This window comes from Palaemon carinicauda, chromosome 22 (assembly GCF_036898095.1).
Source record: "Palaemon carinicauda isolate YSFRI2023 chromosome 22, ASM3689809v2, whole genome shotgun sequence".
Lineage (NCBI taxonomy): Eukaryota > Metazoa > Arthropoda > Malacostraca > Decapoda > Palaemonidae > Palaemon > Palaemon carinicauda.
In genome coordinates, this window is record NC_090746.1 from 65,968,855 (window position 1) to 65,996,737 (window position 27,883).

At 36.9% G+C, this 27,883-nt stretch overlaps 1 long non-coding RNA gene across 5 annotated transcripts in view; it reads right to left on the reverse strand.

Moving 5' to 3' along the window:
• Window positions 1-8,131: 8,131 nt before the first annotated feature.
• The window catches only part of LOC137616498 (uncharacterized), a 74,408-nt gene continuing 54,656 nt past the window's right edge, over window positions 8,132-27,883 (reverse strand). For all 5 annotated transcript variants that reach the window (XR_011039439.1, XR_011039441.1, XR_011039442.1 and 2 more), the window contains exons 2-3: window positions 24,635-24,770; window positions 8,132-8,220 (exon numbers count right to left, since the gene is read on the reverse strand). This is a non-coding gene — a long non-coding RNA (uncharacterized lncRNA). The remainder of the gene's footprint in view (window positions 8,221-24,634; window positions 24,771-27,883) is intronic.

Below are 27,883 nucleotides of genomic sequence, written 5' to 3' on the forward strand. Positions count from 1 at the left end.
TTCACAACAGGCACAATCCCAACATCAGCGTCACCAATTTTTATACTTTGAAATAACTGGTAATTCTTCAAACCCACCTTTGTGGCAAAAAACTTACATTCTGTTTTATTATTTAATTTAATCTTTTTCCTCTGCATCCATGTTTTTATTTGTCATTATCTCATCAATTTTCTTCTTTGTATCTTGTGTTGTTGAAATTGAAAGGTAGAACTGAGTATCATCTGCGTATAGTTTAAAGCCCACTTTTTGTTTTTGCAAGATGTGTGATAGCTCGATAGTATATATGATGAACAAGATAGAGCCCAGAACACTACCCCGTGGTACACCTTTCATAAGAATTCTCTCACTGGATCGGTTTCCAGAAACTTCTACAATAGTCTTCCTATTCATTAAGTGCTTCCTCAGTCACTCCAATAGACTTGAAGTCGTCAAGTAAGTATTCGTGCACAACAGTATCGAAAGCAGCACCAAGTTCTAACATAATCAAAATTCCACACTTTCCCTCATCAAGAAGACCTATCATATCATTCATCATTGAGCATAAGTAGTTTCTGTAGAGTGATTAGCTCTGTAGGCCGATTGATTTTCCGGGAATACCTCTAACTCATCAATATGCGCCCATAATTGCTTACTTATGATTTTTTCAATAAGCTTCGACATGTAGGATAAATTTGAAATGGGCCTATATGAATTTAGTTCGTTTACATCACCTTTTCCTTTGTATATTGGTTTGATCAACGCATTTTTTCACAGCTAGGAAAACAGGATTGTGATATAGTTAGGTTAATTATGTTCAGGTAAATATTATATACAACTTGCTTGTTTGGAGCTTCACTTATTGAACTGTTTGGGAAAGGGTTGTTTCCACAATATGTATTCTCCATCTCTCTCATAACCTTTAACAAGTCGCACATATTTATTTCCTTAAATTTTATGAACTTCTTACCCTCCTTCACTGGCATAACTGACTGCCCTTCCAAGTGATTTTGGGGGAAACCTCTGTAAATTCTATCAATTTTTTCATTGAAGAATATAGCAAATTTCTCAGCACAAACATTATCAGGCAAGACATTTATTTTCTTTAATCCCATCAAATCATCCAGGTTTTTGTGAAAGTCCCTCATGTTATTAGTTTTTTTACTTTCGCCGTTGTAGAATTTTCTTTTTGTTTTTTCTAACAGGATGTAATAGTCATTTCTGGCCTTATTATATAGATTTCTGGCTTGTGAGGATTTGGCTCTTTTCCATCTACCTTCCATCTTACGTCTATGTGTTTTTGCCTTTAGTAGCTCACTTTTATACCATCTAACATTTTCGCGTACAACTATTTGTTTGCTCTTTATGGGACACATGGTATCATATATTTTTCCAAAATTGTCATTATATTTCTTGGTATAACACCCAACACATTCTCTAACTACCATATGTTCACATTGTGTGTTCTCACAAGACATTTGCGCTACACTAGCTTCAATCAAATTCTCAGCATCAAAATTTTCCCGTTCCCTATATGTGATCCATTTTTTTAATACCCTGATGCAATTTATATTAACATCAAAAGTGATGAGTTTGTGTTTTTGAGATCTCAGTCTGTTTCCACTTCAAGGTTTCTTATTAGGTCAGAATCTTTCCCACATATGACCAAGTCTCGAGTGTATGACCACCTACTGACGTTGATACCAAAACACTGATTATTAAATTAAACCTCTCAAATACTCCTTGAGTTCTTTAGCCTTATCATTTTCATCATCTACCCAACAATTAAAGTCTTCACCAATTAATGTATTTTTAATATCGTCCACCACACCCACAAGAATACTAAATTCTTCAATGAATTTCCTCATATTACTCCCTGGTGGTCTATATAATATTATATTCAACATCTTACTGTTTCTTGTCAGTTTTAAATAGATATATTCAAACGTTTCAAATACTATTTCATTCATGATAGAAACCATAGAGAAGGTTTTCGACACGAAGACACCCACTCCTCCTCCAGTTTTATCCTTTCTTGGTACGTGGTAGAAATCGTGAATACATGGCGTCATCTCCTGAATCTTTGAGTTATCACTAATATTTCCCTGCAACCAAGTTTCCGTTAATAAGCATAAATCTAATTCCATTTCATTAATAAGATTTCTAATCTTTATGGTTTTATTCCCCACCGATTGAATATTTATCAGACCACACTTAACCAATGGGGTAGACTCCATGATCGGTTCTATTTTTTATCCTGGTAAGCTCCTCCTTGTATACTTAACAGTTTTCATCACATGTCTTAGGATTCGTATCATTGTAATTCCTTATTGTGCATTTATGACATTTTAACGTATTTACACTACAATCCGTGGTTCGGTGTTCTTGGCTACACTTGGCACATACCTGGGTCTTGCTACAACTATCGGCAGTATGACCAAATTCCTGGCATTTATAACATTGAAATACATTGTAGGAATCATAAATTTTGCAGCATCCTCCAAGCGTGGTATATACTCTATCGTCCCTTTTACGGAAAACTTTCTTGATAGTTGGACTACACATTATAATGACATGTGATTTACCGCTTTGTCTTTATTTAAACTTCCTGATCATTTTAAAGTCTTCTTTTTCACATATATCATTCAACCATTCATTCTTCTCCATTATACTGGCAATTATATCATCTTAATTTTCATCAATTTTGCAGTCCGTGATCTTCAGTTTAAGTAGATCCTTTTTATCTACTTCTACCTTAATGTCATTCTTGACCTCTTCTAAGTCATTTTTAGCCTTTTCTAACCCAACTTTATCCGCAAAATTAACTACCAAGTGGCCTTGTTTAGAGGTTTTGACCTGTTCGACATTCGTGGTTATCTTCTTGATTGTTTTCTTGATCTCTGAAGCCTTCGTATTATCCTCCGTAGATTTTATGACCAAAGTGGGTGGGTGGTTTTTTTTTTTTTTTTTTTTTTTTTTCCCAAACCTACTTGCATATGTGGTCTTGGTCACATTCTCTTGTTCGTATTCCATAAGTTTCTCTTTCAGCTCAACAATTTCTTGACACATATTAGTGTATTGAGCAGTTATCATATCCATAAAACCAGACATCTGTTGTACATTTACCTTCATCTCTTCTATGTTGATGCTTAGCTTCGTCATGTTTTCCCATGATTGCCTGACTCATGAACCACTGGGATTTGCAGTCTCAACACATCTTGGACATTTATAAATGATGTTCCTACTTTGTAAAATAACATTTGTACCATCTCTTAAATTAGAGCAAGCTTCTTCATCATGGTATTGTACCATCTTCGGCATTCATCGCATTGTATCCCATCTTCGACATAGGACTCACAGTGCCCACACATGCCATGATTGCCTCCGCCATCACATTCTTCATCAGCGGCGTTCACTTGCATGTTAGTTGCTGCCATTTTATTTCCCCCTTTCCCTTGGAGTACCGTGTCAATTTCGGTCACAAATAGATCGAGATCATTCACGGGATTAAGTTTTTCTTTTCGTTTTCTAAGGAGGGGCATATTGAATCATTTATCAATGACTTTTCAAGTAGCCCCTCCCCAACACAAAAATGCTGGGTCAGGCCTTTCGCTACAGACCTCACAAAGGAAAGCACTGACTTTTAACACACTATTTCACTAATATCAACACTAGTAAACACACAAAAAGTTTTTTCATAGTATAAACAACGAAATACACAATGATTCCCGTTTTAAGCCAGTTTCGATACAGAGCATTAACACACGTCCACACCCGCGGACGACAGGAACGACATAGATTGGAGAAAATTAAAGTGCCTTAGGTCTTGACAAGCAACTTCCAATACTTTTTATATAATTGAAAATAGAAGGAAACTTTAGGAGAACCATCACACTCTCATATAAAAAAAAAAAAAAAAAAAAAAACCTGCGATCCCATATACTTTATTTTAAGGGCTGCTTTTCTGGTCCTATGCTGAAGGTACCTTTCGTAATTCATTTTATCGTGTACATTCCAAGGCTTTCAGTTTATGCCACACCGCATATTGCTAGTTTTTCAAATCCGCATTATCTGAGCATTTAGAAAACATTTCCATATATTTAATATTTTTTTTCCCTTGTAAATGAAGAGCCCGACTCCCCCGCCCAACATGCTCTTTTGGAATATGAAAGGAAACGCGTGGGAGGGTCATTTCGGTAATCTTAGCCTTGTCGGAGTTATATAACCATGTATCAGATAATGATAGTATGTCAAAAACTTTGTTGCATCAATTCTTGAACTTGTAGTTTTATTACGAAAATCACATATTCAATGGCGTCAAATGTTGAGCTTAAGAGATGCTTACCTGGACGGACAAAATACGAATGAATCCAATCATATTGTAGGCTTTGGTTGTGATTATTATTACTAGCTAAGCTACAATCCCTGTTGGAATAGCAGGAGGCTATAAGCCTAAGGGCTACAACTGGGAAAATACCTCATTGAGGAAAGGAAATAGTTAATTGTTTTTTGTTTGGATCGGGTAATTTTTACGGCCAAAGGAACCTCATTGAAGCACAGATTCGGTTATGAGAAAAGTAATTTTCTAACATCGTTTGGGACAAGTACGGATATTCGGAATTTATCAGTAATGGATAAAGAGGAAAGAAACAAACGCCAAAGATAAGATAAAACTATAGAAAACATCAGAGATTATGGGGAGGCTCTTACCAAAGTAAAACTTTGCCCCAGTAGAGGTATTAATTCGTAACTCCTGATTAATGTTCTTTCATAACATCATAAACTCGGATAAAAAAAAGACTAGCAAGAGATCATTGAGTATCAGTCGAAGAACCATTATGGAAAGTGCTGGAGTAGCAGCATAGAAGAAATCTGTTGTAAATATGGGATGGAAGTTGAAAAAATAATTTGGGGAAAAGGGACCCAGAAAAAATAAATCAAGAAAAGAATTATGTAAAGAATAGAAGAAACCATTGAAGAAAAGAAGAAAGTGATGAAAAAAGGAAGATTTATATTATGAAATGACCCACAACCTTATATCAGATATGAATCTGCAAACACAACCCTTGTAATAGGAGAAAAGATTAAATATGCCCAATTTAAAAGCAAATTTTAGGGGAAAATATGCAGATATTTTGTGTGACCTTTGCAAAGATGAATATACTACTAAACATTTTTCATGCCCAAAACTAGGACAGTTAATAAAACTAGACATAATTATGGGTACGTTGCAAAATCCTAGCCTGGATCTGGTTGCATTTATAAGTAGGGCAATGGGTTTAAAAGATTTAAAAAAAGCCCAAACTGACTAAAATAGGTTGCCAAAACTGATTATAGCAATGTGTTTTCCTAACTGATTTCAAGGTAAAATGAGATAAAAGTAAAGATTGGGAATTTCATTATTAATTTATTCATAGTACAGGTGAATTAAGCTTAATTACAATAAGGAGAATAAACTTAGAAGCTTTGCCTCTATTTATAACGCGATAGTGCCCGCAAACTGCGTAGTTAGCAATTAGGACAGTCACCTTGAATGTGTTATCTCAAAATTATACTTGTCGAGATTCAAAATTTTTCTTGTTTGGTACTAATGAACCGATGTTAACTTCAGATATATCGTTGGAATGAGGAATGAAAATGCCATCTGTATAATTAAGAATTTTTACAGGCTATTTTAGTTTCCTTTTGTCAATACACACACACACATACATATATATATACATATATATACACACATATATATATATATATATATATATATATATATATATATATATATTGACATTGATAAAATTGATATTAACGATGGCATATTTTTTGGACCCTACAGTCTGTGATCACAGTAGAATTCCCAATAACCAAGCATACTTTTAACGCTTTTAGGCATAATTCCTATCACTCCCTTCCTTTAACCCACTTCTACAATTTTACGTCAGATTTGATCATCACCGCCTTCGAAAGATTCTTTTAATAACTTTGTAGATTCAAGTTTCTTGTCTCTGGTCAATAGTTTTTCCAAAAAAAGCGAGAACTTACTTTTCAGTTATGTCAAATACAAGGTTTTGATTGAGCTGGTAACCTGGAGATTAATGTACAGTATCCGTATTTATGGTGTAATTGCTTTCCCAAATTTCGAACAGCAAATCGAAGCTTAAATATACCTTTAAAAGTAGCTGTCGTCATATCAAGTACCATAGTGCCAAAGAGCTACATTGTGTCAATTTATGAATGGTTGTGATGTTTGTGGTCTTATAAATTGAATCTTTGCGTTCAAAAGATTTTCCACTGTTGACTGTACTTTAGAAGTACAAGGAAATAATTTACAATAGGAAAATTTCAATATATTTTCAACTTTTGCTCTAGTTTAGGGTTATATATTGTATTTGAATTTATGTAGAATTTTGTAAACCATATTATTTACTTAATAAATCCACCTGGATAATTACACAGAACATAATGCTCTGATTTCCTACTATCAATGGTTCAGAGGGTTTTGTAATGGGATGTAAAGTTTAATTGTGAAAGAAGTGACCAGAGGTAGATATATCATAAATTTGACTATTCAATTGTACAAAGGTAGCCACATTACTTTATCAAGTAGTGAGCTTTTAAAGAAGAATGGCTGTTAAACATGGTACTTAGGCATTGCAACTTTGAGTATTACATATTTGGAAACTATAAAAAAACCAATGTTTCAATGGATTAGAAGGGTAACTGGAAATTCCCAAGTCTACTGAATTAAAAGTATAGGTCTCGCAGTAAATTCATATAAGCTTCAAGGTTTTGGGGCATTTCTTTAAATAACGTAATCTATTAAACTAGCAGATAGAAGTAAATTAGAAATAACCAACAGTAATTACTTCTAGGCCTATTCATTAAAATAGCCAATAGCATTTACTAAAATTTATTAGAATTAGTCAATGATATCTCTTATTATTACTTGGGCCGTTAGCATTTACTACGATTCCTTTAATTCTATAACTAATTAGAATATTTAGGCTTTTAAGACTTACAGATTCATTATACTGTAACTTGTCTGTGGGTAATCAATGGAAGATGTGCACTACGTTGTGCTGATACATTACTAAGCGATAACAGGTACTGTATGATATGTCTAAGAGGACTAATATTGCTACGATTATCTATAGATTTATGATATCGTAACTTTGGGAGAATGAAGCATGGTAAGCGTACTTTCTCATTTATTAACGGCCGTTAGAGATGTAAAACTTGTTAACAATACATTTTTTAAGGTATAAAGAATTGAATGTTGATAAAAACTTTTTAACTTGTTGGGAAGAAATCTGTTAGGTATTCAGAGGTCTGTATGGATGAGAAAGAGAATACAAGGGTGTTTTAATCAAGATTTTTACCGATTGTAATAATACCACTATAGTTAAGTCTTCAGAAAAGTTATGAGGTTATGCACTTTTGTAAACTTGTTTGAAACCTTGATATGAACACACCCAGTATTGTGATTTCCTAGCTTTGATTCTTTCAACTGTTTTGACTTATCAAAACTTTAAAACTGTTTTTTCTAATACACCCATCTTCATTTACCATAATTTAAGATAGTTAAACCATAGTGCCTAACACTATATTTAACCTATATCTCATATTTCAGATTCCGAGATGGAATCAGGACTTTGATGTATTCAACTAGACCAAACTTGCCAGACAATATGGGTGATATAGAAGTCTTCCGAAATTCAACCAACGGTCAGTCCTGCGTCTGACAGTCACCGTACATCGTCACATATGGTTGCTATCTTCTCTATGTAATTGGAAGATGTGAGGAGGGCAGTAGTAGTCGCCAGTCAAGAATACGCCATTTGCATTGGTGTCGTCTTGAAATGGTGACATTGATGTCTATCCTCCTTGCGTCTACTAATTTCATAGAACAGATGCAACCATAACTGAACCGTAAAAGAGGAGGAAGTGGATTATGTTACTGTTTTGTAATGCAGACTAAATTCCCATGAGTTTAGAAACTCCCCAACTTTGAATTTTATTTATTTTTTTTTAATATTTTTGGCCTAATAGGTTATTACTATTTCATTTTGTGTTCGTTATTTTGTCTAATTTTCTTTCAACAAAGTTGAAACTTCAAAACAGTTGTGTAGTTTTTTTTTTTCAGAAATAAAACAAAAATATATATATAACCTTCTTTTATTAATTTCCGCAAGTATACACATATTGGCTGGACTAAACATCGGGACCTTTGAACAACTGCTGTGCACTTGCCTGTAAAAAAAATACTAGTTAAAACCATTGCCACCACCAAATTTTTTAAGCAAAAATAACATTTGAATTTTGTCGCAAGAGTAATCAAGACCAAATTTCAGCCTCAATACTCTAGCCATAATAAATTTGCATAACACCAATCGTCTCAGATTTTTTTTTCATGGTTTATATTTATTAAATACGCATGCCAAAGGAGGTTAGAGGGGGCTAGTGATAGTAGTCCCTGCTGGCTTATGGTCGCCCGAGAGATGATGTAAGAGTAGAGACCTAAAAGTCCATTAGACCCTTATCATCATGCTAAATGAAGAAATTTTAAATGCAACTTTTCATGGATAAACAATACGCACTTTTAAAATAAAAGTTCCTTTTCATTTAGGATGATGTTAAAAAAGGGTCTATTGTAATTTTATTATTCATGGAAAGTTGGTGTTCATTGTATTGAAAAACTGTGTTAATGATAAATAAAAGTGTCTTACTTTTACGAATAATCAACATTTTAAAGGTTCCTTCATTTAGGATGATAAACACAACTTTTCATGAATAATAAAGCTACAATAGACCCATTTTCTGAACATTATCCCAAATAAAGGAATTTATAAAACAATGAACACTAACTTTTTATGAATAATCAACCAACTATAGACCCTTTTACTTATCATCCTAAATGAAGGAATTTATAAAACAATAAACACTAACTTTTTATGAATAATCAACCAACAATAGACCCTTTTACTTAACATCATCCTAAATAAAGGAATTTATAAAACAATGAACACTAACTTTTTATGAATAATAAAGCTACAATAGACCCATTTTCTGAACATTATCCTAAATAAAGGAATTTATAAAACAATGAACACTAACTTTTTATGAATAATAAAGCTACAATAGACCCATTTTCTGAACATTATCCTAAATAAAGGAATTTATAAAACAATGAACACTAACTTTTTATGAATAATCAACCAACAATAGACCCTTTAACTTAACATCATCCTAAATAAAGGAATTTATAAAACAATGAACACTAACTTTTTATGAATAATCAACCAACAATAGACCCTTTTACTTAACATTATCCTAAATAAAGGAATTTATAAAACAATGAACACTAACTTTTTTATGAATAGTCAACCTACAATAGACCCTTTTACAATGAAGGAATTTATAAAACAATAAACACTAACTTTTTATGAATAGTCAACCTACAATAGACCCTTTTACTTATCTTCATCCTAAATGAAAGAATTTCAAGATACAATGAACATCAACTTTTCTTGAATAATCAACCTGCAATATATCCCTTTACTAATCACTATCCTGAATTAAACAATTTTTTCAATACAATGACCACTAACTTTTCATGAATAATAATAGCTACAATAGACACTTTTTCTTATCATCCTAAATGAAGGATTTTTTCAATACAATGTAAACTAACTTTTCATGAATAATCGACTTACAATAGACCTTCTTTCCTTACACTGAACTAGTTTTCATACCATTAAAGCACAGGAAACCACTTGATCATAACTTTGCCTATACCAACTAGTCTATTTTTTTTATACATAAAGTAGTTTTTACTTTCTTCTCACAATGAGATAGAGAATTATATCAACATATGAGGTTTTCATTGACTGATTCCCTGAAAACGATGTCTATCCAAGTTATAATAATTTCTACAAATGCATTGCTTTCAAGGAACAAATCTAATATTTTTTTTTTTTTTTGAAAATATAAAGCTAGTTGAAAGCAACCTATGATGTTTAGTTAATATTGTATAAAACTCAAAACTGCGACCAAACGTGTAAAAAAAAAGGCACAGTTTATTGGAACGACGATTGAAAGATCTCTAGTAAGAAACAACAATTACAGTATTTGTTTTTGTTAATCGGAGAAACATAGAAAACGGACGACCCAAAAACGTTTTTTCAGCGAAGCGAAAAATCTATTTTTGGGGGAGATGGCCATGTCGTCCTGATGGCAGTTCCTATAAGTAGCTTCCTAAGGGATATATGTACTACAGTGATATTCCCAGAGCATTTTACCTTTAGGTATCCAGAGTTTTAACTCCTGGCGCGAATATCCTTGAATTTCTCTCAAGGATATCGCATAATATCAGAGAACATATTCTTGACACGTCACATAGCAATCTGCACCTCTAATAGCGTTAACACTTCGAGGGGGATGTGGCAAAATAGAAGGGGAGCCGTATCAAGGTTACCCTAGTTCTCATACTATTGAGTACCACAACAGCGCCATATCCAAAATGGCGAACATTCCTTGTAGCATTGAGCATGGTGCTACAGATACAGTACTTCGAGAGGGATACTGTGAAGGTCTTTTCTTTTTAGAAAAGAAGGGTGGGTCCATCAGGACGACATGGTCATCTCACCCGAAAATAGATTTTTTGCTTCGCTCAAAATCCGTTTTTTGGGCTCAAGCCATGTCGTCCTGATGGAAGCGTACCAGAGCATTAATGTATCTCTGGATTTTCATCAGTGCCTTAACCTTGGAACAACATTTCTATGGTCATTTGGACCAATTGAGACAAATGACGTTACCATTATCCGTCATCATCACTAATCATAAGCAATGTTAGTGCTTCCTGCCTCCTACAAGGAAGTGTCTTTCTAGACAGTAGAAAAGGTGCCTTAAGGTTAGCATATGTTGTATGAACAAACATAAGTATACACTGAATATACAAATAGTCTCATAGTTTGTATATATTGCCGAATCAATATCAGTGTCTCTTATATCAATTGTTTGTGAGCATACAACTATATGAAGAATACTTACTTTAGTAAGTCACAGAACTCTGGCATTTTACACATGCAATTGTCGGGCGAATTAGGATGCAATACATTCTAATAGACATTTATTCCTAATAAATGACTAAATGAATTAACCAGTAAAACGAATGTAGCATGATAACAGAATTATACACGTGACGTATACAGAAATTATATTTCTTTCATGAAAGGGAAAGAAATGATGAGTGCCACTCTCAGATTGAAGAAAATTTTTATAATAAAACTTCTCTTCGAAAATTCTGTACCGGTTACATTCTATCAACACTGTGTACTACGTACACGCGGCACTAGTGCTATCTGTATAATTCCACACCTGGGATCTTGAACAGAGATAGTGTCACCATGGTAACACTCATAAAAAGGAGGTCACACCTAAAGTGATGACCCCTTCTCCCTTTAATTGACAGTCCCAGTCAATTAGCTGTTCATCGCAGACTTAGACGGCAGGTTTAACAATTCTACCCGTCACCACCACATAATGCTCGAGTCCATGGACCTGCTTAGAATAGTGTTTGTAGAACACACTGGATGATGATTCCCATCCAGAATATGAGCGAGGACGTTCGAGGTCCCAATAAATTAACTGTCTACGACAGTAATTAGTGGGCAGGTTTTAATACACTACCTGCTACCACTACATAGTGCTTTAATTCATGGACCTGTTTCACATAGTGTTTGTAAAACACTCTGGATGATTTCCATCCGGTGAATGAACGAAGACACTCAAAGTCCATATACTGAAAGAAGTTCAGTGATGAAGCAATTTTTCTCGGATCATGACCTGCGGGAGTACTGTCAGGATCTGCTCTACGAATAAAGTAGGTGAGCTTTGCCCTCAGTTGTTTTAGGGATAAGTTTGATCCAGAGGTTTCTCCTTTAAAGAGCTGTCCTCCCCTGAAGTCTGAAGTTCTACGAAGATAGACCTTTAGACACTCTACAGAACATAGAGAGACATCTTCCTTCAGAGGGCAGATTCTCCAGGGACCCCACCTCTTAGTGGGTAGCTCGTTCTTAGCGAGAAAGGTTGGATCAGGAAAGAGGTTCAGTTCTCCTGCTTCTGTGAACTGAATGTGGCCCTCGTCTCTAGATAGGGCCACTATTTCACTAACTCTAGCCCCTGAGGCTATAGCAAACAGAAAAATAACTTTTTGAGTTAGATCCTTAAGGGAACAATCTTCATTGTTCATAGATGAGGCATAATGTAGGACCTTATCCAAAGACCATGAAATGGGCTTTGGTGGTGGTGCAGGCCTAAGCCTTGCACATGCCTTCGGAATCTCATTAAAGATTTCATTCGATAGATCTACTTGAAAGGTATATAGAAGAGGTCTAGTCAAGGCCGATTTGCACGTAGTTATTGTGTTGGCCGCCAGGCCTTGATTATGAAGGTGAACAAAGAAGGACAGACAGAAGTGCGTCAAAATTTCTTTCGGTCCTTTTGCTTTAACAAAAGCAACCCACTTTTTCCAAGAAGACTTATATTGTCTTCTCATTGACCTAGTTTTATATTCTTCTAAAAATTCTATATTGCCTTCTGAGATCCCAAATCTTTTCCTAACCGCTAGGGCAAGGAAATCATGAAATGAAGGGTTCGGGTTCTCCGTGATAAATCAAAGGCAATCAGCTTCTGAACCCTCTGATATAGTCCTGGGTTCAGAACTAGGGCCAGCCTCAGCTTAAGTTCCTTCACTAAAGAGGACAGATTGCTCTTGGGCTACTTGGGAGCCAATAGAGCTACTCCCCCTTGGAAGGATCTCAGCATGTTGAGGACCTTCAGCAGGCGATTGGATGGGATGAATCAGGATATCTGAGTCCATCCCTTCTATACCAGAGACATGATGTCTGTTAATTCCACTAGAGGGTTCTCGTATGGGGCTACATCTTGAGGTAGTTTCTTGAAAACGCTCGTGATGAAGAGGTCGATTTGCAGTTCTGCGACTTGATCCCATCTAGGAGGGAATAGGTCTGCGTCCGTGGACCATTCCAACTCTATCGGCTTGAGCCGAAATAGAGCATCCACTGTCACATTGTGGATCGGTTGTATGAACTACTGATAGGTACCATCCCTTTATGTAAGGGATGGTTAACGTCACCTATACTGCATGAGACATTTTCTAGCATTGTCGATTGCAACGTCTCATTATCGCTTCGGTGTCCCAGATCAGTCGAAGGAAGTTATCTGCGTGGAGAGAGCTTCCCCACTCATGACAGGACCAACATGGTCTTGGGGCTTTCGGACTTTAACCTTTGTTAGAGAAGCGATTAAAGAAGGACCTATATTGGTCTTTTTAGATCTATTCAAGCGTTTGATGCGTATCTTCTCCAGACTCTTGACGCATCTTTCAGCTGTGCTCTTAACCCTGGGTCTGTCACTATTGTGAACTGGAGAGAGCTCAGGACTCCTCCTTGTTAACGTCTTGGGAATCTGACTGATTACCCAAGTCTCTTGACCGACCTTACAATCTCCTTTTATATTCCTATGGAAAATTAGTGTTGGTGTGACTACAGACTTCAATGATTTTACAGCCATTGAAACCTTTGAGCTGGAGGGAATTGAGACTTCTTGAGGCTTGTCTTGCATCCGCGATGTTCCAGGAACCGGTTCATGTCCTTGGATGTTCATAGACCAGCCACTTCGGGTGCTGCCCACCCCAACTTCTCGTCCAGGTACATTGTTGCCTGAATCATTTCTAGACTTGCTTATTGCATGACTAAGTCTGCCAATCCTATGAAGACATTTAGGACTGTGATTAGTCCGACACATAACTTTCCTAGGATATACGTTACCTTCTGTGACTTGAATCCTAGATAGGAGGGGATGGGGTGATTAGCTGGAAGTTGCCAAGGGACATTTTTCAGGTCTGACAAGACTACAAACACCCCTTTTTGACACAGGGTCCAAATGTTCAGATGGATTAACATTCTGAACTCGCTGTTTTATTTGAATTTGTTGAGTGGCTACAAGTCCAGAATGACACCGAGATTTCTTGAGTCCTTCTCGTGAACACCAAACAGCCTTCCCTGGAATACGATGGACTATTGTTTCCTTACCACCTATATGCTCTAGAGCTCTTAGGTATACTCCTCAAGGAGGGTTTTGGATTGTAAGAGGAGTTAAGGAAATGATGGTGGAGACATTTCTACTTCCCATTGTAGTCCCATCTTGATTAGGCCTTGGACCCAAGGATCGAAGGTCCAACGATCCTGAAGGAACCTCCCTCCTACTAGAAGCATCTCTATGCTTCAAATGATCAGTAGGATTAAATTTTTTACCACCTGCCTGTGGCATCGCGGTCGTTGCAGCCATGGGATGTTGTTGAACAGCCCGAAGTATATTTCCAGACTTTCCCCTCTTCCTTTTAGGTTGGGGACCCACAACCATGGAAGACTTTCTCTTTGAAAGGATGCCCCACTTTTGGAGAAGCCTTAGTTCTCCGTGGTGGCATTCTTAATTACTTCCCTAACTACCTCATCTGGGAAGAGGTCTTTACCCCAGATGTTGGAAGATATCAGCTTCCTTGTCTCATGTTTCAGTGTTGCGGCCACGAACACAAATTCCCTACATGCTCTCCTAGCCTTCATAAAGGCGTAAAGGTCTTTCACTAAGGTAGCCATATGTATTTTGGCTAAGACCATGAGCATGTCTGGGGTACTTTGATGGGAAGAACAAAACTATGTAGTTTTGTAGAGATAGGGAGGCTACCAATCTCTCCTTTGTCTCTTGTTCATTATACAAGAGAAACTCTCATAGTTTAGGGAGAACTTCGTTAAACTGTCTACTGGCGACATCCGCATCTAATCTTCCTGCTGAAAAAGTTGAATGGACTTCCTTCCAGTCCTTCTCCTGTCTGGGAAAGGCTGGTGACAGAGGCTTGCACTCCTCGAGTGCAGGGCATGGCCTACCTGCCTCCACTGCCTTGGCAACTGATTTAAATGCTTTCTCCATAAAGGGGAATGAAATTGAAGCAGGAGGAAGGGTGCCTGTTACCCAGTGTAGATACCTTCGACACCGAGTAACCCGCCTTTTCCGGGCTACTTGATAGGATAGCCTGTGCCTTATCATGGTCAAGAATCGTGACTGCCTTCGATTTCATTCCTTTCCTTGACTTTGATTCATCCTTCAGTCGAACAAAACAATTAGGAAAAGCGTCAAAGCTTGGCCAAAATTGGATTTTGTCCAAAGGAACCGCACCCACCTTCTCCGAGATGTAGAGTTTGCCATTTAAAATCGGCATCAGCTCCGCAAACCTCCAGGGATTGATTTTGGAGCATGTCGGGAGGTCTTGATCCATGGGTCGTTTGTATGACCCTTGGGAAGCAACAAGTGGAGCTTTACTAGGCTCTATCTTGCATTTTACTTCTTGCTTTTCGTGTTGTTTGCAAAAGCTCTCTAATATATTAATCACTTGGGCCCATAATTGGTCCGTTCCCTCTAATAGAGGGGTAGAAGATAAGGATGTCGATGTCAATGGCTCTAGAGCCGGCATAGGCGGAAACAATTCTGACACGACATTTTTCCCTTCTTCCCCTGGGCACTTCCTGCCGTCCTTCCCAAAGGCTATCTGGCCCTCGGGAGATGTAATTGGTGCCTGGGGCACCACTATTTCCTTACTTGCCTTCGAATATAGAAGCTTACGCATCCTATCATTAGGTAGGTAAGGTCCCGGAGAGATTTTCTGGAAACCTCTCACCCAGTTGCGTAATTTGTCGCGAGCTGTATCCCTAGTCTCTGGAGACTTGGGATTCTCGAAACCTTCAGACATTAAGGTCCGACATACATTACAAACCTGCAGGTTCCAATAATGTAGTGATTCCGAAATAATATTGTAGGGGGCATGATACCTGAAAGTATTATGACTGTAAAAACCCTTACTCTTGATCTTGTAGAAGACTGCAGCACAAGTCATCTGGTGTTCCTCCTGTAAAGAAAGGAGAACAAAATGAGTATATAATTCATTATGTCACTGATAATCAATATGTAAAAGTCATTTTTTTTAACAAAGTAGCTTAGGACAGTAAGCTATAAAGGGATAGTAGGAGACATACTTGTGTATCCCATGTAAGCAACTGCTGTTACCTCCCCTCAGTGTCAGCTATAGGGAGATTCCTCTACCGAGGAAACTCCAACTAAAAGGGTTCTAACTCCTAGGGGTAGAAAAGTGTATAAGTCACTGTCCCTTTTTATTTCTAACACTGTGGAGTAAGGATGACTGATACCTCAATCAAAATATTGAAGAAATACTATTCTTTCGATATAGGAGCGGTACCAGCAGGAGCTTGCCAAGGGTACCCAAGATATGTTAGAAATAACAACTATATAATCATACTATAGTTTCCTATTTGCAGCATATGCTATGTTGCAAATTACTGGCTACTGTATAATTATATATAAGTAGTTCGGCCATCGTTCTGCCTTTGTGGCAAGCAAGTGATGGCACAGTCCAGCTGGCATGAAGCCAACTGGACTAAGAAAAATAAAAGACATATATTTGTGTATCCCACCCAACCTATTTGCTGTGACCTCCCTTACATAATTAAATCATAGAGTTTCCTGATCAGGGAGACTCAAGAAAAGGGTTCTACCCTTTAAGGGTTAGGAGTGAAACACCGCAGCCCTTTAAATATTTAATATTGTAAGGAAATCTAAAAAACTGATTTCTAATCAGAATATTGTAGTAGTTATATTCTTTCAATATAGGATTGGGCTCAGAAAATACCTGGGTAGGGATACCCAAGATATATTGGAAATAACTACTAGCATAATATATACAGTAGTTTTCTATCTGCAGTATATCCTATACTGCAAATAGACTACCTGTATAAACATATACTGTAGATCAGCCGGCATGTCGCCAGCATAGCTAGTTCTTGCCGGCACATCCAGCATGATAGCTAAGAGAGAGAGATAGCATGGAGTGAAGGTTACCTATTACTGTGTATGTATACAGTAATTAAGGCTGTAAAGTCAAATTTTGCTGCCTTTCTCCAGAAATAAGGTTCAAATGGAAAGGGAGAATGTAACATTCAGGCTTCCATCCAGCCACAGTATTATTGCTGGCAAGGTCCTGCCGATACACTGCCAGCAGGCTAGCCTCCGGCAGTACTAGTACAGTCGGCATTCTGCCGGCTGAGTCAGCATCTATCAGTGCCAGTCTGGCCGGCGGTACTCTGGCAATAGAACTTGTGGCTAGCAGTTCAAGGGAAAACTGAAGAACCTTAAGAGACAGAAGGGACTTCCCATTCCCAGCCATCATGGCTGCCGGCAATTGGCATGGCTACCAACAGTATGCATCGCCGCCGGCAGCCGTCATAGTCGCCGACAGATGAAAGACACATAGTCGCCGGCAAACAACTTGGCCGCCGGTAATTGTCATGGCTGCATGCAGCTGTCATAGCCGCCGCCAGCTGGACAACGGCAGTGGGGAGGGAGTCTGGCCGGCACCGGCAACCCACCGGCATCGGTAAGGTTGCAGGATACCGGTCTCATAAAAGAGCAGAGGGGGAGGAAAAAGGGTCCTATATGAGGTGTGGTAGGGGCTGGCGACTTGCCAGACCTAAACACCTAAAAGAGACTCTGTTTCAGTATCGGCACCATCCCAGGCAGAAGGAGAATCATCTATTCTCCAGCCTAGGGTGTGCCAATACAGTTAAGGTGATGGCAGCAGTGCCACCTCCTCTCAACAAGGGAGAAACAGAGTTCCAGTGCCACGCCATCCTAGGCCCAAGAAGATACTACACTTTTGCCTAGGGTCAGCGAGCAAACGACTAGTCTACTAGGCCACAGGGAGAAGATGGTGGCATCATACAACCACTTCAGGTGTAGCCTAGGGAGGGCTAGCCTCCTATGACGGCAGCCTAGCCGGCAGGGGAATGACTATTCACCCTGTCGGCCGACTGCCAACACAAGACTAAATACTCAGTTCCTGACCGAATCCCAAAACTAGCCATCTGTAGCTAAGGGACGAGACAGAAAAACCCTAGGTTAGTCATGCCTGAATTAAAAATTCAAGGCCGACCCATTAGGGTTGTAGCCAAAGGCTACACTCAGAGGGAAGAGGGATTACCCTTAATCTCTAATAGAGACGAGTATCGGTTATATAACAATTCCAGGAGATATCTATCTCCAATGAATTGATAACCAATACACAAGGGTAACCAGGGAATGTCGAAAGTATATGTTGCCTAGGTTAGATTACCTAGGCAAGGCGAGATCTCGGTTACCCAAATCACCGAAACTCTGAGATATACAATCGACGCAGGAAAAGGAAAATTTTATGCAGATAAATATCTTTACAAATATAAAAATGCCTAAATAGCTTCATAAATAATTATAAATGCTATTTTAAAAACCGGGAATGTCGTTCTACTAAATAAATAACACACCCAACGAACGCCAGCGCCCATGGCGCCTCCGGTAACAGGCCTAGCGCCTAATCACAATAAATTACTCTAATTTCACTGTGAGACAGGAACTAAAAACACAAATTGTAAAGATTCAATACTCAACTTCTCAGAAGCGAAAGAAGCTGGAGAATGCATAGTAAAAATCTTTGAAAATCGATCGAAAATGTCAGATCAACAGGGAACACCACTGAGCGAAATCACTACAAAATAAGGAATGTTCGCCATATTGGATATGGCGCTGTTGTGATACTCAATAGTATGAGAACTAGGGTAACCTTGATACGGCTCCCCTTCTATTCTGCCACATCCCCCTCGAAGCGTTAATGCTATTAGGGGTGCAGATTGCTATGTGACGTGTCAAGAATATGTCCTCTGATATTATACGATATCCTTGAGAGAAATTCAAGGATATTCGCGCCAGGAGTTAGAATTCTGGATACCTAAAGGTAAAATTCTCTGGGAATATCAATGTAGTACATATAATCCTTAGGAAGCTACTTATAGGAACTTCCATCAGGACGACATGGCTTGAGCACAAACATGTCGTTTTGAATTATCCATATGTCAAACAGGAAAAATTCCTTTCCCCTATCCCCACGATGAATTTTGAAAACTTAAGCCATTCTTAGAAGTATTATGTGGAAAAGGATAAAGTCCTTCATAGAAAACCTACAAATTAAAATACATAGATATTTAACTTTTACTAACAGAAAACATAACATAAGTGACCGTATGTCAATGGGAATTCTTAAAAGGAAACAAATTTACTTTTAGTGTGCGCGCAAAAGCTTGTTACTTTTGATTCATGAAAATGGGCATGATAAATGAATAACCCTTAATAAAAACCATTTCGTAAAAGAAAAATTAACGGTGAACTGTCACGCCATTTTTGTGTCACGGAAAGCTATCAAACATTTTTATAAGACTTCAAGTGTTATATATAGATCATTAATCCCCAAGCTAGATGACTCTCCTTTATAGTAAATTACAGCATCTTCAACACTCGATAAATGAACAGTCATGAAATATTGAAACATTTTCATATATTTTTACATAATTTGTTCTTGAAAAAAATTGAAATTATGAAATATGGTCTTATAAAAATATTCCTTTCACAGTATACAGTATATTCCGGAGCTGGGACGTGTAAGGTCACTCACGACAAAGTGCAAACTTTGTCGGAAGATCCACCAGCTGTAATATGAAGTGAAAACCAGAAAAGGTTAGACCGCAGACCAACAAAATAATGTTTTGTTGGTCTGTGGTCTATGGTTGAATAGTAAAAGAGGAAAGAAAAAAAAAAAAAAGAGGGAAAAAAAAGAGAAAAAAAAAAGAGGGGAAAAAAGAGGAAAAAAAGAAGAGGATAAAAGGAAGCGGGGAAAAGAGAGAAAAAGAGGGATAGAGAAATCATGAAAAATGGAAAAAAAAGGAAGAGGGAAAGAAAAAAAAAGGAATAAAGGAAGTGGGGAAAAGAGAGAAAAGGGGGAATAGGGAAATCATGAAAAATGACAAAAAATGGAAGAGGGAGAAAAAAAAGGAATAAAGGAAGCGGTTAATATAAAGCAAAGGGGACTTTAAAATCAAGCCAGTGGGGTGATGTCAGTGCAATTTACTGCCTTTGTTTAGGGGTACAACTAACCATATGTCTCTTCATTTTTTGGTTAAGACAAAATTAGTTGTAGCACAAGTGGGGAAACAAAAAGGGGGGGATGAAAAAGAGATTTATTGAAGGGAGAAATTGGAGAAAAAAATAGAGGAAAAAAGTGAATATCAAGAAAGGTTGGAAGTGGCATATGGCAGAGGGTGAAAGAGAGAAACTGGTGATCTAGAGGAGAGATTTTTTGGGGGGAGGCTTACGAGTCATGTGTGTAGTAAGAGGATTATTGAAGGCAGCATAAGGAAGGTTGTAAGTGATGGAATGAAGGAGTGAAGATGAAGGGGGAAGATGAAGGGGGAAGATGAAGGGGGAAGATGAAGGGGGAAGATGAAAAGAGGGCATTTGAATAATGGCTGCAGTGGGGAAGATAAAAAGAGGCCATTTGAATAATGGCTGCAGTGATAGTATAGAGAAGTATGAAAAATATAAGAAAGGAAAAAGTGGAAGTAAAACGTAAGGTAGCTGAAGCAAAGAGATCTCAGCTGACTGGAGATGGGGCCAGGGATTGGGTCATTTGTATGAAGAGATTAAGAAGTTTTTCAAAGAAGTGAAGAGAGTAAGGAAGGGTGGATCGAGGAATGAAGAGATAGTGAAAGATGAAAATCGAAGGTTGTTGAAAGGAGATGAGGCAAGGAAAAGGTGGGGGCTGAATAAAAGGTTGATGAGAGAGAGAGAGAGAGAGAGAGAGAGAGAGAGAGAGAGAGAAGAGAAAGAGAAAGAGAAAGAGAAAGAGAAAGAGAAAGAGAAAGAGAAAGAGAAAGAGAAAGAGAAAGAGAAAGAGAAAGAGAAAGAGAAAGAGAAAAAGAGAAAGAGAAAGAGAAAGAGAGAGAGAGAGAGAGAGAGAGAGAGAGAGAGAGAGAGAGAGAGAGAGAGAGAGAGAGAGAGAGAGAGAGAGAGAGCGCTTGATGAAATGATAGCAGGAAAAGCACCAGGTATGGATGGCATGAGGGCTGAGGTGTGAAAGGAAGGTGGTGTGACTGTACGGGAATGGTTGCTAAGATTGTTCAAGATCGGTATGTTTTATGCTGCCAATGGTGCCAGTGAACTGGGTGTGTGTATTGTTCCACTATACAATGGTAAGGGAGATGTGCATGATTGTTGTAATTCTAGGGTATTAGTTTGTTGAGTGAGGTTGGAAAATTGTATCAGTGTGTTAATTACTATGATTAAGGCTTAAACAGAGTATGCAATTTTAGAAGTGCAGGCTGGTTTTAGAAGAGATAGAATGTATTGATCAGATTTCTGTAGTTAGGAAGATATATGAGAAATATTTACTAAAAGGCGATGAAGTATATGTTGCCTTTATGGATCTGGAGAAAGCTTTTGATAGAGTATTGATGTGGAATGTGATGAGATTATAATGAATTGGTAGAAGGTTGTTGCAAGCTGTGAAGAATTTATCCAGAGGGAGTAAAACGTGTGTTAGGATAGGGAATGAAGTGAGTGATTGGTTTCCAGTGAGAGTGGGGCAGAGACAAGGATGTGTGATGTTGTCATGGTTGTTCAATTTGTTTGTTGATGAAACCGTAAGAGAGGTGAATGCTTGAGTGCTTGGTCAAGGATTGAAACCTATAGAAGAGAGTGATCATGAGTGGGAAGTGAATCAGTTGTTGTTTGCAGATGATACTGCATTGGTTGCAGACTCGGAGGAGAAACCATGTCAATTAGTGACAACGTTGGGAAAGGTGTATGCAAGAAGGAAGTTTCAAGCGTTAATGTGAGTAAGAGTAAGGTACGAGATGCATGAGAAGGGAGGATGGTGCTAGATTTAATATAAAGTTGAATGGAGAGTTACTTTAGGAAATAAATCAGTTCAAGTACTTGGGTTCTGTTGTTACTGTAAATGATGCCGTAGAAGCAGATGTATGTCAGAGAATGAATCAAGAATATAAAGTGTTGGGGAAAGTGAAGGGAATGGTAAAGAGAGGGTTAGGGATGAATGTTTAGAGGTTTCTTATGGATCAGAGTTGTGGGGACAAATGACAGAGAGAAATTGAATGTGTTCGAGATAAAGTGTCTGAGAAGTATGGCTGGTGTGTTTCGATTGGATAAGGTTAGAAACAAGTAGTGAGGGTGAAAAGAGGGGGGGGGGTTAGAAATGAATTAGCAGCTATAATGGATGTGTGTGTTGGGGTAGTTTGGCTATATAGAGGATGGAAAATGGCTGTCTGCTGAAGAAGGTGATAAATGTAAGAGTTGACTGGGGAAGTGCAAAAGGAAGACCAAAGTTTGGGTGGATGGATGGAGTGAAGAAAGCCCTAGGTGACAGGAAGATAGAGAGAGGAGCAAAAGAGCGAGCTAGAAACAAGAATAATGGCGAGCGATTGTAACGCAGTTTTTGGTGAGGTAGCGGCTGCAAAGGAGTCAGTATATGAAGCTTCATCTGTGGTGGAAAACGAGGGAGGGTGATCAGAAGCTGAGAAGGACATCAAATAAACAATCAAGTATTAGATGGTACAGTGCTAAAACAAAACAATGAGTATAACTACCTGGAATCAATAATAACACAGGAGAGATGTACAGTGCTGAGAAGCACAGAGTAAAAGCAGCATAATGAAAATGAAAAGTAGTAACGAATTACTTTGCACAAGAAAATGCCATTATGGCTCAAAATTAAGATAAAACAAATATCAAGCCAAGCGTGTTATATGGAGCGAAACCTTGGGCGCTTAGGAAGAAAGGAGAGGGACTGTTAGAAAGACCAAAGATGAGGAGAGTGAGATCGATTTCTTAAATATCATTACTGGAAAGAAGAGCGAGTTAAGTTATAAGAAGAAGGAGTGGTATATGTAATGAAAAAGATAAGGGTAGAGAAGCTCGTCTGAGAAATTATGGCCATGTAATAAGGGAGGAGGTCGAACTAATCAACAGAGCTAAGAATATGCCAGTGATGGGGAGGAGGAGTGTAGGGCGTCAGCTGATCAGATTGATGGATGTGAGGAGGAGAGATATGGGTGAGGTGGGATTAGGGAAAGATAATGCATGGAATATAGAGAGATAAAGCGAACTTGAGCTGGGGCTGACATTAAGGTCAAAAGATGATAAAGCAAAGGTAGCTGGGGAACGAAGGGACGTTGCTATAACCACTGGTGGTAATGTTTTTACAAGATATGTCTTGTTTATTACTAAACCAAGATGTTTAAGTCATGTCCAGCTATTGTGAATTCAGTTGTTAAAAATACAATGTTGAATTTTTGCTGAACACTTTTTTTTATCTTTTGCATTTGCTCTATTGTTATTTATATCATTTTATATTATAAACATACATTCTAATGAACCATTCCTTTATTGCTACATTCTAAATATGTCCATGTAATACACCAAATTGCGCCGTCCTCAATATCTCAATATATAATTCTTTTAATGGTAGTTCTATTTACCTAGTTCCTAGAGGAAAATAAGAAGCCCGAACCAACAGTAAAAACCAACAAATGTTGAATACAATCGTCAATATAACATGAAACATTAATGACTCCCAATAAATCTGTTTATTAAAGCTGGTCAAGATTTCCAAGGATTCTAACAAGAATTTGCTATTTGATAAATGAAAATGCATTACGCCTTCGGTCACAATGTTATGCATCTAGCCCAATCTATTACAACTTTTACCGAGTGACTGAAAACTGGAATCCTAAATGGAATACATAATAAAGTTTTGGAATTAATTCTCAAAGGTAAATTGTAATAATTGACATAGTTCACTAGCGCTGATTTACTTCGCGGAAATATCCGAACAATTATCCTCAAACTTTAAAGGCACACTTGAACTACGAAAGACATCAAGCCAAAATTTAAGTGCAGAAATGCTAATTACACAAATAAGGGGATAGAACAGTCAATACAGAAATTTCATTTGAACCTTTGGTTGAAAAATCAAGGATTGTCACTGAAAACCTCAACATTGTTTTTTCGACTTCAAACTTAAATATATTATTTTGTTGACCATTTCAAAAATTGCCACTAACTATCAAATAATAAAATTTAAAGCATTATAAATATATTACTGCTGAGGCCATTTTCCTTTTATATTTCAGGGAAAATTCAAAACTGCTTAAAATGATGACACTAAGATTTTCTAGAATTTTAGTATCTAAAAAATTGCCTAAATTAAGACCATTCTTTACACCCTTATCGACCTAACAAATTCAAATATTCTTTGACACTATTAACTACTAGAAGAATACATTTCATCAACCCAGTTTTCATTTGTATAGGGAATTTGCAACCCCACCCCCACACAAATGTTTCACATTGCTAAGGGTAAAATGTATATCTCAGTTAATACTGCTAACTAAAGTGAGTAGTCCTATTTCCTTTGACAAGGGAAATATATATAGTTATAAAAATAGTTTTTACTAATTGAAAATAGGCTTGATCCCTATTAGGCATTTATAGGAAACCTTATACTTCAAAAAGCTATCAACTTGCTAATAGTTAAAATTTCCCTTTCATTATTAATTATAATTAAATTAAGACACTTAAACACTCCAGTTGTTTAGTAGAAAACTCAAGTTTGACACTTCGTTGACACTTGACTTACCTTCTTCAGTCACTGCAGAGGTGAATATTTGAACTGTCAATCTCCTGCAGCCATCTGCCTTTAGTAACTCGTCTCCTTCAGTTATACCAACTGTTTCACAATTACTTCCTTGGTGAACACAACTGACGTCCCGATTCTGTGGGATATTTATAATTGTAATAATTTCCATCTTTTTCTCTCTACATGGGTTTCGTTAAATTGCAATTAATGAATTATCACAATCATTTTTAATGCAAGTTAGGGTACATATTTGACTTGAAATTAGGTAAATATCTCAAGATTTAAATTGATATTAAGGTCATTATTACATTATCAAAATACTTTTAGATAATCACTCTCATTTTTAATTGTGATGCTAAATGTTATGCAAGATAAGAAAATATCTAATCACCATTAACTTGGAATCAGGTAAATATCTTGAGAATTAGATAAATATTAAGGGCATTACATTATCCAACTACTACATATAGACAACTCGTCTGCCTTTTGTTAAGTCCTGAACTAACCTGCTAAATTAAATTTCAAAACCACTTATCGGTAACTTTTTTTTTTTCAAAACCACTAAGCTTTTTTAAAAGATCAATATGCTACTTAACCAGGTTTAAAACAGTGACAAGCACCCAAATATAAGACACCATAATTGTTTTAATTTTCATGATTTGTTGGCATAATTTTGTACCATGTCTACACCAGAATAATAAAAAACTTGACAAAAATCTAAAGGTTATCAAAGGGAAAAATCTAACTTGAAAATCTAAGGGTTATCAGAAGGATAAAGTGTGTATGAATTGACAAAAACTTAAAAGGTTATCAAAAGGAAAATATCTAACTTGGCAAAAATCTAAAGGTTGCCAAAAGAAAAAAAATCTAACTTGACAAATAACTAATGTTTACAAAAGGGACAAATGTAACTTGACAAATAACTAAAGTATACATCCAGTATGAAAATTTTTTCAAGCTTAAATTGTGGGTTTTCAACAAATTTTAACTATCTCTGCCGCTAATAATCACATTTAGAGATACAGGACCTCTAAAATCACTATTATAATGGGGTTCCACACTGAGAAATCGAGGTTTTTGGATGAGAAAATACAGTGGACTGTTAACCATACCAATCTTCATAATAAAAACGTTACCATAATCAAAGTCGAATAATAAAAATGAAACACGGTCAAAACACTGGAGGTTGTTTCCCACTTCCGGACGCATAGAAAATGTGATTTTCCGCCCATTTTCTATGGAGTCGACTCTACTCCATAGAAAATGAACGGTAAATTACGTTCGTAGTAGTCTTCTTCATAATCATATCATAAAATAATATTATAGGTACTTCTTTACTTAAATGAGCTAATGATTTTATTTTTGTTTTTTGCTCTGTCGTATGCTGGCTTCATTTGCGATTAAACTTTTTCTCTCAGCTCCTATGTGCTGACAAGCTGACTGTTTCATTACGCATGGCAGTTAGCCACGTGGGCTAGTATTAAGGTGTTAATTATCAATGATACAAACTTCATCGGCAAATATTTCGGAGATTTTGAAGAATATCGGTCCCATACGAACCTGGGACCTTTGTTCTTCAAAAGGATAAAACTGGGACCAGCATTGTTAAAAAGGGATTTTGGGAAAAACAACAGCCGAGGAAATCATGCAACAACATGATTGGTTGTCAACCTAACCGAACCTATTTGATTCTTTTTGTTTTGAATTTTCAAAACAATATTTGTGCAATTAATTTCAACTGATTTAATTTTGTATACAATAAACGGGGTGTATGTATGATAGCAGCCACCTGTATGTATTATTATGTCTAACTTAGAATACGGTAGTGTATGGGGGGGAAGGAGGGTCGCAGGGAGGCGTTAACCGCCCCCCACCCCACCGTTATGTAAGTAGGTAAGGAAACGGCTTGCAGGTTGGGTTAGGGACAAAGTTATGTTAGTTGATGTCTATTTTTAATTAACGTGTGGGGAACTGGTCGCTGATATACAATGGCTCCCAAAAACATTTTTGCTTTTATTTCTCCATACTTTTTAATTTTATGTATATTTTGTTTGTGTATTTTTTACTTACAAAATAAAGTATTTTTATTTCATTAATAGTTGTTTCATTTTCTTCGTTATATTCACCGGGTCCCAACTGAGACCTTTAATATTCAAAAGGCCCAAACTGGGGCCCCCATTCTTCAAAAGGTCCAAACAGGGACCGCTATCCTTCAAAATGGTTGAGTTGGACCGCTATTCTTCAAAAGCTCCGTATCCCTTAATTTGTGGAAGATTCTAGTAACTTTTTCGTATAAATCATCTCAAAAATATATATAAGTAAATTATAATAGATATCCGAATTTGGTTGAAACTGTAAATGTACCAAAAATTGTAAAGAATTGTTAATAAAGAACATTTTTACATAAATCGAAGTTAAAGTCTCTCAACAAAGCCTCTCAGGTCTCTCTAACTCCACAATTTCGGCATCAAAAAATACTACGCCAGTAGCCAAGACACCAAAAGCAAAAATAAAAATTCTTCTACTGTCACTTTAAGACTACAAAAATATGTACCTTTATAAGAACAAAATTGTAGCTAAAACCACACTTTAAATGACTTTTACTATTACTTAACTTTCCAAACTATTCCTACCATGGGTAGTTAGTAATTGCCATTCTTCTTCCACCCATCTTTCCTATTAGCTATAAAATAGGACCTAATACTTGTATTTGCAGTTTAGAGTTTGCTTTTTTATATCTGGGCACGGAGATGTCAAAGACAATACAAAACAATTCAGTTTGCTCAAACTAAAATATCCTCATATCTTAACGACGAAAATGTTATCATTTATTTAAAAGTCATTGTAATCCACAAGACAATCGACACCAAAATCAATTCTAAGTGACCATGAGCACGAAGAGTAACACAAAGATTTCTCACTTATAAACTCCAATAAAAAAAAATAATCTCGAATACAAACTAAAACGTTCCACATTCAAAGCTTTGCAACATTAAACTTTCATATGATCATGATTTTTTCTGTCTTAAAGTTTTGCATTTAACGAAAGTAGGCCTAAAATTGCATCCCTTCTTAACAATATGACAGTGGCAGCAGTTTATCACATGTTATTAACAAATACGTTATAAGTTTCCCCATCGTCATGAAATTAAATCTCCTGATCATTTATGGATATTTACCCTCTCGTGCAACTGCTATGTAGGCTAATTGGTAAATTTTCAAACTAACCTTTAATAAATTTCTGTCGAA